Below are 14,375 nucleotides of genomic sequence, written 5' to 3'. Positions count from 1 at the left end.
AACACGAATCACGTGGTTTTATTTGAAACAAACTCGTATTGACTACAAAACCAGCATTCTATCACCACGCGATATTCAAATTTCCCGGGCACATAAATTGCTTATGGCAATGACGTCCCAGTAACATACAATGAAAGCTGACGACAATTGAGCACATATAACCATGACGCAACAGGCAATTTCGCCATTTTGAATATCGCGTGTTGAGAGCCGGCTGTTTTTATTAGTTTTTATGGTCAATATGCGTTTGTTTAATAAAACCACTTGATTCGTGCTTGATCATTGTTTTTGTCACCAATAATTCTCGTTGCATTATATACCAGAACTCAGCGTGTTGAGTTCAATTTGAAGTATGGCATTAAAAGCACAATTAAAATGGCGATGCTCAGCTTCGCGAATGCTTCAATGTGTCAAAAGGATAATAGACATGATAGATTATAGACGAATCCAAATACACGCATTCCTACACCTGATTAGCAGCCTTTAGTTGGGTAGCCGTTGGCTACAATGCACTCAAAATGTGAAATGATTCGGCCTTGGCGGAAATTTTAAACTGCATTCCATCACCCGTTTTACACCTTCCGCGAAACACAGGTAGACAAAAGAATAACACAATACAGTTCCCTTCGACAAAACACACAGCATGGTCTATTCGTTGTTGAATGTTGAAGTGACATAATAATCGGATTAACTATACGCGGTATCTATGCATTGATGTACTTGCGAACAAAAGGACTATATGTATATGAATAGATGCGACGGGATTATCTCCATTGTATATATTATTAGCTATGCTTCTATTAACCCTCCTCGTCCTTGCATCTTCTCTAGGTGTTAGGCGGCTTTTATTTGCACAATTGGACGCTCAAAACACCAGGTTGGTGCTAGCGGCTACCCAAAGATGTCCGACCAAATCCTGACCATGACTTGGCTACTTGGATTCGTCTATAGATTGTTTGTTAATTTTATATGAAACGTTTGTACAATACCTGAAACATGACTCGGTGATTTACTCCGATGGTACTATGGCGACATCATTTGCTGTAGCGAGATTTCACGAGTGGTCACTAGTGGTTAGCAGGTCAACTGAAGTTTCTTTGTTCAAAGGAATAACAATTGATATAATCACCTGTAGGATACATGTATTGTACTCGCTGCGTTCTGGAGGACAAACAAACTGAAGTCGTGTTCACACGGTCGGATTTAAGCCACTTAATACCGGTAATAAAGCACTACTACCGGTTATAAGTCGCCTCACAGTGTCAACACGCTATATTTTTTTTTCATAAAGCTTCATACTCCGTTGGTGATCAATATTCTATTGTTGACACAGATAAAGAAAGTTTACATATGCATTGTAATATACACGTGTGATCGAATTTTTTATTATACACGCACCTTTATATAATTGTAATTCTCAAAATTAAATATATCACAATTTTAACTTTCGATTTAAAAATCGTTACGCCAAAAATGCAGTAAAAATGTATCCAGAGCAAACAGTTATGGCCGCTAATTAGTGTATTTAATTTCAAGGGAGTGTATTTAAAACAAAACCTTGGTTTTACCTCAAAACAAATCGAATTTCCTTGTAATAGCAACACCATATGGGATACTAGAGCATGCGCAAATCGTAATAATGTGTAGAATAGAACTTGATTGTATCCCATATGATAGTCGTACTATGCTTAGCCTGAGTCGCTCGGCCTATCTCGAACAAAATCGCCATGCGTAGCTATTGAAAAACGAGAGGATTCGCCGTACTATCACGGCAATTTTTGACACGAAGATATAGGGATGATGACGGTGTGCGCCTATTACCGGTAATAACTCACTTATGTCCGACAGTGTAAACACGACTTGACAGTTTACCTACCAAGGCCACCGTGATTTGACAGCCTCGTAAATCATACCGGAGTTATGCCAAACAAAGTCACTTAAGCATAACTGCTATTGTTTCTACCCTGTATAACATGCACGTCCACCAGACAAGTGATATCAACTATTAACGAATATTATCGTGAAAAGGATATCTCCTGAAACAATCACCATTTTATACTGCTCTGTGATTCTTTATATCGCCACAAAATTTGATGCGACCTCGATTTAAGTCTCCTCCGCAGCTAGTTTGATTCTGCTCACTCCATACAAGCAGTCTGTCAATGATAACGCACGAGCCCTTTGTTTTGATTGGCTAAAATCTTTACAACGATGTCAAAGCACGAATAAGAAGGCTTTTAATAGGTTCATAAGGCTGCGTTCACATAGAAGTATACTATTCGGGTATACGGTGCACGTTTTGTAGGTGCACGCGTATAGCTTAAATCGAGCAATGCAATTCCATAGTACCGGGTCACATAAGGCTACGATCAGATAGAAGTATACTATTCGGGTATACGGTGCACGTTTTGCAGGTGCACGCGTATAAAGCTTAAATCGGGCAATGTAATTTCATAGTACCGGGTCACATAAGGCACTATTCGAAAAGGCCGTATACCTGCGTATAGTATAGTATAGCATGTATAGTGGAAATCGTGCGTGGTCGATTTTAGTGCAGCGTATACCGTCCTAATTTTAAAACTAAACCATATGTGGGTAAATTCATTTTTTTTGTAATAGATGCACTATCTAATTCTGCACATTATGACACCTCATTGAATGCAATGTGACCTCAAGAAGTAAAGTTACAAGCATTTGATTAGACGAAGAAAATTGGTAAACTGACCTACACATGTATACTCGCTATTAGCTATACGAAATACGCTCATTTGACCAGGCTGAGTTCACATAGTATACTCCTATATGAACTCAGCCTGATCGAATGAGCGTATTTCGTATAGCGAATACCGTATACCGTATACTTCTATGTGAACGCAGCCTTAGCTAATCAGAAACGGCGTTCGATATTACAATTGGCAGATGTGAGGAGTACGCGGAATGAAACTCCTCGGCTAGACTAGATTTAATAATCCGGTGACGTTTGGCTTGCAGAGTATTGCTAAAGCAGACCCATAAACATCACGATAAATGTTGCAGGCCTATAGTTGGATATAGGTGTTGAAATGATTTGACGTTACTGTGGAAGCCGGTGTCATTTCACTATCTTGATGTTATCGGAACTGATGTCCACAAGGTATGTACAAGTGTTATTTATGAAATGGTAGTTAGGCTAAAATTTTGTTAAACCAACTGATAATAGACCAAACAAAATGACGATTACACCAAATGGTAATAGACCATGGCTATCAACCATTTGTTCATTCATCTGGGACTGAGAAGATACCCATTTTATTACTTTTTACTAATATCCATTGCATGCAAGTAAAGTAGTAATACAGCGGAATTAACGCTTGAAATACGAAATTGATGAAAATGCCTTTTCGGCTTACCATACTGGTAGAAACACGCAAAACGCCATTTTGCTTTGTCATTTTCTGGAGTTTCTGGAATTCGCGATGAATTGAGTCTCTTCAGCAGCCATTTTGCTTTGTCATTTTTGGAGTTTCTGGAATTCGCGACGGATGTAGTCTCTTCAGCAACTAGTTTGGTTCCGCTCCCTCGACATAAACGTTGTTCCTAATCTTACTGCTATCACTAATGCAATGTAATGTAATGTAATAAGTGTGTAATGTAATGTAATAAGAGTGCAATATAATGTAATAAGAGTGCAATGTAATGTAATAAGAGTGCAATGCAATGTAATGTAATAAGAGTGTAATGCAATGTAATGTAATGTAATGAGAGTGTAATGCAATGTAATGCAATAAGAGTGTAATGTAATGTAATAAGAGTGTAATGCAATGTAATGTAATAAGAGTGTAATGCAATGAAATGTAATAAGAGTGTAATGCAATGAAATGTAATAAGAGTGTAATGCAATGTAATGTAATAAGAGTGTAATGCAATGTAATGTAATAAGAGTGTAATGCAATGTAATGTAATAAGAGTGCAATGCAATGTAATAAGAGTACAATGCAATGTAATGTAATAAGAGTGTAATGCAATGCAATGAAATGTAATAAGAGTGTAATGCAATGTAATGTAATAAGAGTGTAATGCAATGTAATGTAATAAAAGTGTAATGCAATGCAATGTAATAAAAGAAGTAATGCAATGCAATGTAATGTAATAAGAGTGCAATATAATGTAATAAGAGTGCAATGTAATGTAATAAGAGTGTAATGTAATGTAATAAGAGTGCAATGTAATGTAATGTAATAAGAGAGTAATGCAATGTAATGTAATAAGAGTGTAATGTAATGTAATAAGAGTGCAATGTAATGTAATGTAATAAGAGTGTAATGCAATGTAATGTAATAAGAGTGCAATGCAATGTAATAAGAGTGCAATGTAATGTAATGTAATAAGAGAGTAATGCAATGTAATGTAATAAGAGTGTAATGTAATGTAATAAGAGTGTAATGCAATGCAATGTAAGAGTGTAATGCAATGTAATGTAATAAGAGTGTAATGCAATGTAATAAGAGTGTAATGCAATGTAATGTAATAAGAGTGTAATGCAATGTAATGTAATAAGAGTGTAATGTAATGTAATAAGAGTGCAATGCAATGCAACGTAATAAGAGTGTAATGCAATGTAATGCAATAAGAGTGTAATGTAATGTAATAAGAGTGTAATGCAATGTAATGTAATAAGAGTGTAATGCAATGTAATGTAATAAGAGTGTAATGCAATGTAATGTAATAAGAGTGTAATACAATGCAATGTAATAAGAGTGCAATGCAATGTAATGTAATAAGAGTGTAATGCAATGTGATGTAATAAGAGTGTGATGTAATGCAATGTAATAAGAGTGTAATGCAATGTAATGTAATAAGAGTGTAATGCAATGCAATGTAATAAGAGTGTAATGCAATGTAATGTAATAAGAGTGCAATGCAATGTAATAAGAGTACAATGCAATGTAATGTAATAAGAGTGTAATGCAATGCAATGAAATGTAATAAGAGTGTAATGCAATGTAATGTAATAAGAGTGTAATGCAATGTAATGTAATAAAAGTGTAATGCAATGCAATGTAATAAAAGTGTAATGCAATGCAATGTAATGTAATAAGAGTGCAATATAATGTAATAAGAGTGCAATGTAATGTAATAAGAGTGTAATGTAATGTAATAAGAGTGCAATGTAATGTAATGTAATAAGAGAGTAATGCAATGTAATGTAATAAGAGTGTAATGTAATGTAATGTAATGTAATAAGAGTGCAATGTAATGTAATGTAATAAGAGTGTAATGCAATGTAATGTAATAAGAGTGCAATGCAATGTAATAAGAGTGCAATGTAATGTAATGTAATAAGAGAGTAATGCAATGTAATGTAATAAGAGTGTAATGTAATGTAATAAGAGTGTAATGCAATGCAATGTAATAAGAGTGTAATGCAATGTAATGTAATAAGAGTGTAATGCAATGTAATAAGAGTGTAATGCAATGTAATGTAATAAGAGTGTAATGCAATGTAATGTAATAAGAGTGTAATGTAATGTAATAAGAGTGCAATGCAATGCAACGTAATAAGAGTGTAATGCAATGTAATGCAATAAGAGTGTAATGTAATGTAATAAGAGTGTAATGCAATGTAATGTAATAAGAGTGTAATGCAATGTAATGTAATAAGAGTGTAATGCAATGTAATGTAATAAGAGTGTAATACAATGCAATGTAATAAGAGTGCAATGCAATGTAATGTAATAAGAGTGTAATGCAATGTGATGTAATAAGAGTGTGATGTAATGCAATGTAATAAGAGTGTAATGCAATGTAATGTAATAAGAGTGTAATGCAATGCAATGTAATAAGAGTGTAATGCAATGTAATGCAATAAGAGTGTAATGTAATGTAATAAAAGTGTAATGCAATGTAATGTTATAAGAGTGTAATGCAATGTAATGTAATAAGAGTGTAATGTAATGTAATGTAATAAGAGTGTAATGTAATGTAATAAGAGTGCAATGCAATGCAACGTAATAAGAGTGTAATGCAATGTAATGCAATAAGAGTGTAATGTAATGTAATAAGAGTGTAATGCAATGTAATGTAATAAGAGTGTAATACAATGCAATGTAATAAGAGTGTAATGCAATGAAATGTAATAAGAGTGTAATGCAATGAAATGTAATAAGAGTGTAATGCAATGTAATGTAATAAGAGTGTAATGCAATGTAATGTAATAAGAGTGTAATGCAATGTAATGTAATAAAAGTGTAATGCAATGCAATGTAGTGTAATAAGAGTGCAATATAATGTAATAAGAGTGCAAGGTAATGTAATAAGAGTGTAATGTAATGTAATAAGAGTGCAATGTAATGTAATGTAATAAGAGAGTAATGCAATGTAATGTAATAAGAGTGTAATGTAATGTAATGTAATAAGAGTGCAATGTAATGTAATGTAATAAGAGTGCAATGTAATGTAATAAGAGTGCAATGCAATGTAATAAGAGTGCAATGTAATGTAATGTAATAAGAGAGTAATGCAATGTAATGTAATAGGAGTGTAATGTAATGTAATGTAATAAGAGTGTAATGCAATGCAACGTAATAAGAGTGTAATGCAATGTAATAAGAGTGTAATGCAATGCAATGTAATGTAATAAGAGTGTAATGCAATGTAATGTAATAAGAGTGTAATGTAATGTAATAAGAGTGCAATGCAATGCAACGTAATAAGAGTGTAATGCAATGTAATGTAATAAGAGTGTAATGTAATGTAATAAGAGTGCAATGCAATGTAATAAGAGTGTAATACAATGCAATGTAATAAGAGTGTAATGCAATGAAATGTAATAAGAGTGTAATGCAATGCAACGTAATAAGAGTGTAATGCAATGTAATGTAATAAGAGTGCAATGTAATGTAATAAGAGTGTAATACAATGCAATGTAATAAGAGTGTAATACAATGCAATGTAATAAGAGTGTAATGCAATGTAATGCAATAAGAGTGTAATGTAATGAAATGTAATAAGAGTGTAATGTAATATAATGTAATAAGAGTGTAATGCAATGTAATGTAATAAGAGTGTAATGCAATGTAATAAGAGTGCAATGTAATGTAATAAGAGTGTAATGTAATGTAATGTAATAAGAGTGCAATGTAATGTAATGTAATAAGAGAGTAATGCAATGTAATGTAATAAGAGTGTAATACAATGCAATGTAATAAGAGTGTAATGCAATGAAATGTAATAAGAGTGTAATGCAATGAAATGTAATAAGAGTGTAATGCAATGTAATGTAATAAGAGTGTAATGCAATGTAATGTAATAAGAGTGTAATGCAATGTAATGTAATAAAAGTGTAATGCAATGCAATGCAATGCAATGTAATGTAATAAGAGTGCAATATAATGTAATAAGAGTGCAATGTAATGTAATAAGAGTGTAATGTAATGTAATAAGAGTGCAATGTAATGTAATGTAATAAGAGAGTAATGCAATGTAATGTAATAAGAGTGTAATGTAATGTAATGTAATAAGAGTGCAATGTAATGTAATGTAATAAGAGGGTAATGCAATGTAATGTAATAAGAGTGCAATGCAATGTAATAAGAGTGCAATGTAATGTAATGTAATAAGAGAGTAATGCAATGTAATGTAATAGGAGTGTAATGTAATGTAATGTAATAAGAGTGTAATGCAATGCAACGTAATAAGAGTGTAATGCAATGTAATAAGAGTGTAATGCAATGTAATGTAATAAGAGTGTAATGCAATGAAATGTAATAAAAGTGTAATGCAATGTAATGTAATAAAAGTGTAATGCAATGTAATGTAATGTAATAAAGTGCAATATAATGTAATAAGAGTGCAATGTAATGTAATAAGAGTGTAATGCAATGTAATGTAATGTAATGAGAGTGTAACGCAATGAAATGTAATAAGATTGTAATGTAATGTAATGTAATAAGAGTGTAATGCAATGCAATGTAATAAGAGTGTAATATAATTTAATAAGAGTGCAATGTAATGTAATAAGAGTGTAATGCAATGTAATGTAATAAAAGTGTAATGCAATGCAATGTAATGTAATAAGAGTGCAATATAATGTAATAAGAGTGCAATGTAATGTAATAAGTAATAAGAGTGTAATGCAATGTAATGTAATGTAATGAGAGTGTAATGCAATGAAATGTAATAAGAGTGTAATGTAATGTAATAAGAGTGTAATGTAATGTAATGTAATAAGAGTGTAATGTAATGTAATGTAATAAAAGTGTAATGTAATGTAATGTAATAAGAGTGTAATGTAATGTGTAATAAGAGTGTAATGCAATGTAATGTAATAAGAGTGTAATGCAATGTAATAAGAGTGTAATGCAATGCAATGTAATAAGAGTGTAATGCAATGAAATGTAATAAGAGTGTAATGCAATGAAATGTAATAAGAGTGTAATGCAATGTAATGTAATAAGAGTGTAATGTAATGTAATAAGAGTGTAATGCAATGTAATGTAATAAGAGTGTAATGCAATGTAATGTAATAAGAGTGTAATGCAATGTAATGTAATAAGAGTGTAATGCAATGTAATGTAATAAGAGTGTAATGCAATGTGTAATGTAATAAGAGTGTAATGCAATGTAATGTAATAAGAGTGTAATGCAATGAAATGTAATAAGAGTGTAATGCAATGAAATGTAATAAGAGTGTAATGCAATGAAATGTAATAAGAGTGTAATGCAATGTAATGTAATAAGAGTGTAATGCAATGCAATGTAATAAAAGTGTAATGCAATGTGTAATAAGAGTGTAATGCAATGAAATGTAATAAGAGTGTAATGCAATGTAATGTAATAAGAGTGTAATGCAATGTAATAAGAGTGCAATGTAATGTAATGTAATAAGAGTGTAATGCAATGAAATGTAATAAGAGTGTAATGTAATGTAATAAGAGTGTAATGCAATGTAATGTAATAAGAGTGTAATGCAATGTAATGTAATAAGAGTGTAATGCAATGTAATAAGAGTGCAATGTAATGTAATGTAATAAGAGTGTAATGCAATGAAATGTAATAAAAGTGTAATGTAATGTAATGTAATAAGAGTAATAAGAGTGTAATGCAATGTAATGTAATAAAGTGTAATGCAATATAATGTAATAAGAGTGTAATGCAATGTAATGTAATAGAGAAATGTAATGCAATGTAATGTAATGTAATGAGAGTGTAATGCAATGCAATGCAATAAGAGTGTAATGTAATGTAATAAGAGTGTAATGCAATGTAATGTAATAAGAGTGTAATGCAATGTAATGTAATAAGAGTGTAATGTAATAAGAGTGTAATGCAATGTAATGTAATAAGAGTGTAATGCAATGTAATGTAATAAGAGTGTAATGCAATGTAATGTAATAAGAGTGTAATGTAATGTAATAAGAGTGTAATGCAATGTAATGTAATAAGAGTGTAATGCAATGTAATGTAATAAGAGTGTAATACAATGTAATGTAATAAGAGTGTAATGTAATGTAATAAGAGTGTAATGTAATGCAATGTAATAAGAGTGTAATGCAATGAAATGTAATAAGAGTGTAATGCAATGAAATGTAATAAGAGTGTAATGCAATGAAATGTAATAAGAGTGTAATGCAATGAAATGTAATAAAAGTGTAATGCAATGTAATGTAATAAAAGTGTAATGTAATGCAATGTAATGTAATAAGAGTGCAATATAATGTAATAAGAGTGCAATGTAATGTAATAAGAGTGTAATGCAATGTAATGTAATAAGAGTGTAATGCAATGTAATACAGTGTAATAAGAGTGTAATGCAATCACGGTTGTTTGATGACATGTAAAACTGAGTCATTTTAAAGAAAAGTTGAACAATGATGGCGCTATTTATCTTAAAAAGGGAATTTTCAAAAACCTTTTTATCATGAAATGTAAGATATAAGTCATATTATTTGGCTAATTGAAATTTAAAATAAATGTAAATAGCGCCCTCAATTTGCAAACAAATGTACAGTTAATAAAATAGAAATTACTCGCAAAATGCAGAAAAGGATAAATAATTTGATATAGAAATGAAAAATGTTAAAAATTGCTTAAAATATATTTTGTGTATAAACAGTTTATTACCGTGACAACTGTTGGCATTATGCCGGTAAAGACAAATTAATAAATGATCATATCAAACAACCGTGCAATGTAATGCAATGTTATAAGAGTGTAATGCAATGCAATGTAATAAGAGTGTGGTGCAATGTAATGTAATAAGAATGTAATGCAATGTAATAAGAGTGTAATGCAATGTAATGTAATAAGAGTGTAATGCAATGTAATGTAATGTAATGCAATGCAATGTAATAAGAGTGCAATGCAGTGTAATAAGCGTGTAATTCATGGCAATGTACTGCAATATATGAGTGTAGTGTGATGAAATGTAATGCAATGCGATGCAATAAGCGGATAATAATGCAATATAATAAGAGTGTAATGCAATGTAATGTAATAAGAGTGTTATATAATGCAAGGAAATGAGAGTGTAATGCAATGTAATAAGAGTGTAATGCAATGCAATGTAATAAGAGTGTAATGCAATGTAATGTAATAAGAGTGTAATGCAATGTAATGTAATAAGAGTGTAATGCAATGTAATGTAATAAGAGTGTAATGCAATGTAATGTAATAAAAGTGTAATGCAATGCAATGTAATGTAATAAGAGTGTAATGTAATGTAATAAGAGTGCAATGTAATGTAATGTAATAAGAGAGTAATGCAATGTAATGTAATAAGAGTGTAATGTAATGTAATGTAATAAAGTGCAATGTAATGTAATGTAATAAGAGGGTAATGCAATGTAATGTAATAAGAGTGCAATGCAATGTAATAAGAGTGCAATGTAATGTAATGTAATAAGAGAGTAATGCAATGTAATGTAATAGTAATGTAATGTAATGTAATAAGAGTGTAACCTAATGCAATGTAATAAGAGTGTAATGCAATGTAATGTAATAAGAGTGTAATGCAATGAAATGTAATAAAAGTGTAATGCAATGTAATGTAATAAAAGTGTAATGCAATGTAATGTAATGTAATAAGAGTGCAATATAATGTAATAAGAGTGCAATGTAATGTAATAAGAGTGTAATGCAATGTAATGTAATGTAATGAGAGTGTAACGCAATGAAATGTAATAAGAGTGTAATGTAATGTAATGTAATAAGAGTGTAATGCAATGCAATGTAATAAGAGTGTAATATAATTTAATAAGAGTGCAATGTAATGTAATAAGAGTGTAATGCAATGTAATGTAATAAAAGTGTAATGCAATGCAATGTAATGTAATAAGAGTGCAATATAATGTAATAAGAGTGCAATGTAATGTAATAAAAGTGTAATGCAATGTAATGTAATGTAATGAGAGTGTAATGCAATGAAATGTAATAAGAGTGCAATGTAATGTAATGTAATAAGAGAGTAATGCAATGTAATGTAATAAGAGTGTAATGTAATGTAATGTAATAAGAGTGTAATGTAATGTAATGTAATAAGAGTGTAATGTAATGCAATGTAATAAGAGTGTAATGTAATGCAATGTAATGTAATAAGAGTGTAATGCAATGCAATGTAATAAGAGTGTAATGCAATGTAATGTAATAAGAGTGTAATGCAATGAAATGTAATAAGAGTGTAATGCAATGAAATGTAATAAGAGTGTAATGCAATGTAATGTAATAAGAGTGTAATGTAATGTAATAAGAGTGTAATGCAATGTAATGTAATAAGAGTGTAATGCAATGTAATGTAATAAGAGTGTAATGCAATGTAATGTAATAAGAGTGTAATGCAATGAAATGTAATAAGAGTGTAATGTAATGTAATAAGAGTGCAATGTAATGTAATGTAATAAGAGTGTAATGCAATGTAATGTAATAAGAGTGTAATGCAATGTAATGTAATAAGAGTGTAATGCAATGTAATGTAATAAGAGTGTAATGCAATGTAATGTAATGTAATGAGAGTGCAATGCAATGCAATAAGAGTGTAATGTAATGTAATAAGAGTGTAATGCAATGTAATGTAATAAAAGAGTGTAATGCAATGCAATGTAATAAGAGTGTAATATAATTTAATAAGAGTGCAATGTAATGTAATAAGAGTGTAATGCAATGTAATGTAATAAAAGTGTAATGCAATGCAATGTAATGTAATAAGAGTGCAATATAATGTAATAAGAGTGCAATGTAATGTAATAAGAGTGTAATGCAATGTAATGTAATGTAATGAGAGTGTAATGCAATGAAATGTAATAAGAGTGCAATGTAATGTAATGTAATGTAATAAGAGAGTAATGCAATGTAATGTAATAAGAGTGTAATGTAATGTAATGTAATAAGAGTGTAATGTAATGTAATGTAATAAGAGTGTAATGTAATGCAATGTAATAAGAGTGTAATGCAATGTAATGTAATAAGAGTGTAATGCAATGCAATGTAATAAGAGTGTAATGCAATGCAATGTAATAAGAGTGTAATGCAATGAAATGTAATAAGAGTGTAATGCAATGAAATGTAATAAGAGTGTAATGCAATGTAATGTAATAAGAGTGTAATGTAATGTAATAAGAGTGTAATGCAATGTAATGTAATAAGAGTGTAATGCAATGTAATGTAATAAGAGTGTAATGCAATGTAATGTAATAAGAGTGTAATGCAATGTAATGTAATAAGAGTGTAATGCAATGAAATGTAATAAGAGTGTAATGCAATGAAATGTAATAAGAGTGTAATGCAATGAAATGTAATAAGAGTAAATGCAATGTAATGTAATAAGAGTGTAATGCAATGTAATGTAATAAGAGTGTAATGCAATGTAATGTAATGAGAGTGTAATGCAATGCAATGCAATAAGAGTGTAATGTAATGTAATAAGAGTGTAATGCAATGTAATGTAATAAGAGTGTAATGCAATGTAATGTAATAAGAGTGTAATGTAATGTAATAAGAGTGTAATGCAATGTAATGTAATAAGAGTGTAATGCAATGTAATGTAATAAGAGTGTAATGCAATGTAATGTAATAAGAGTGTAATGCAATGTAATGTAATAAGAGTGTAATGTAATGTAATAAGAGTGTAATGCAATGTAATGTAATAAGAGTGTAATGCAATGTAATGTAATAAGAGTGTAATACAATGTAATGTAATAAGAGTGTAATGTAATGTAATAAGAGTGTAATGTAATGTAATAAGAGTGTAATGTAATGCAATGTAATAAGAGTGTAATGCAATGAAATGTAATAAGAGTGTAATGCAATGAAATGTAATAAGAGTGTAATGCAATGAAATGTAATAAGAGTGTAATGCAATGAAATGTAATAAAAGTGTAATGCAATGTAATGTAATAAAAGTGTAATGCAATGCAATGTAATGTAATAAGAGTGCAATATAATGTAATAAGAGTGCAATGTAATGTAATAAGAGTGTAATGCAATGTAATGTAATAAGAGTGTAATGCAATGTAATACAGTGTAATAAGAGTGTAATGCAATCACGGTTGTTTGATGACATGTAAAACTGAGTCATTTTTAAGAAAAGTTGAACAATGATGGCGCTATTTATCTTAAAAAGGGAATTTTCAAAAACCTTTTTATCATGAAATGTAAGATATAAGTCATATTATTTGGCTAATTGAAATTTAAAATAAATGTAAATAGCGCCCTCAATTTGCAAACAAATGTACAGTTAATAAAATAGAAATTACTCGCAAAATGCAGAAAAGGATAAATAATTTGATATAGAAATGAAAAATGTTAAAAATTGCTTAAAATATATTTTGTGTATAAACAGTTTATTACCGTGACAACTGTTGGCATTATTCAGGTAAAGACAAATTAATAAATGATCATATCAAACAACCGTGCAATGTAATGCAATGTTATAAGAGTGTAATGCAATGCAATGTAATAAGAGTGTGGTGCAATGTAATGTAATAAGAATGTAATGCAATGTAATAAGAGTGTAATGCAATGTAATGTAATAAGAGTGTAATGCAATGTAATGTAATAAGAGTGTAATGTAATGTAATAAGAGTGTAATGCAATGTAATGTAATAAGAGTGTAATGCAATGTAATGTAATAAGAGTGTAATGCAATGTAATAAGAGTGCAATGTAATGTAATGTAATAAGAGTAATGCAATGAAATGTAATAAGAGTGTAATGTAATGTAATAAGAGTGCAATGTAATGTAATGTAATAAGAGTGTAATGCAATGTAATGTAATAAGAGTGTAATGCAATGTAATGTAATAAAGTGTAATGCAATGTAATGTAATAAGAGTGTAATGCAATGTAATGTAATGTAATGAGAGTGTAATGCAATGCAATGCAATAAGAGTGTAATGTAATGTGA

The sequence above is a fragment of the Amphiura filiformis genome, chromosome 7 (genome assembly GCF_039555335.1).
Source record: "Amphiura filiformis chromosome 7, Afil_fr2py, whole genome shotgun sequence".
Lineage (NCBI taxonomy): Eukaryota > Metazoa > Echinodermata > Ophiuroidea > Amphilepidida > Amphiuridae > Amphiura > Amphiura filiformis.
The sequence above is the reverse complement of the archived record's forward strand: the minus strand, read 5'-3'. Positions refer to the sequence as shown.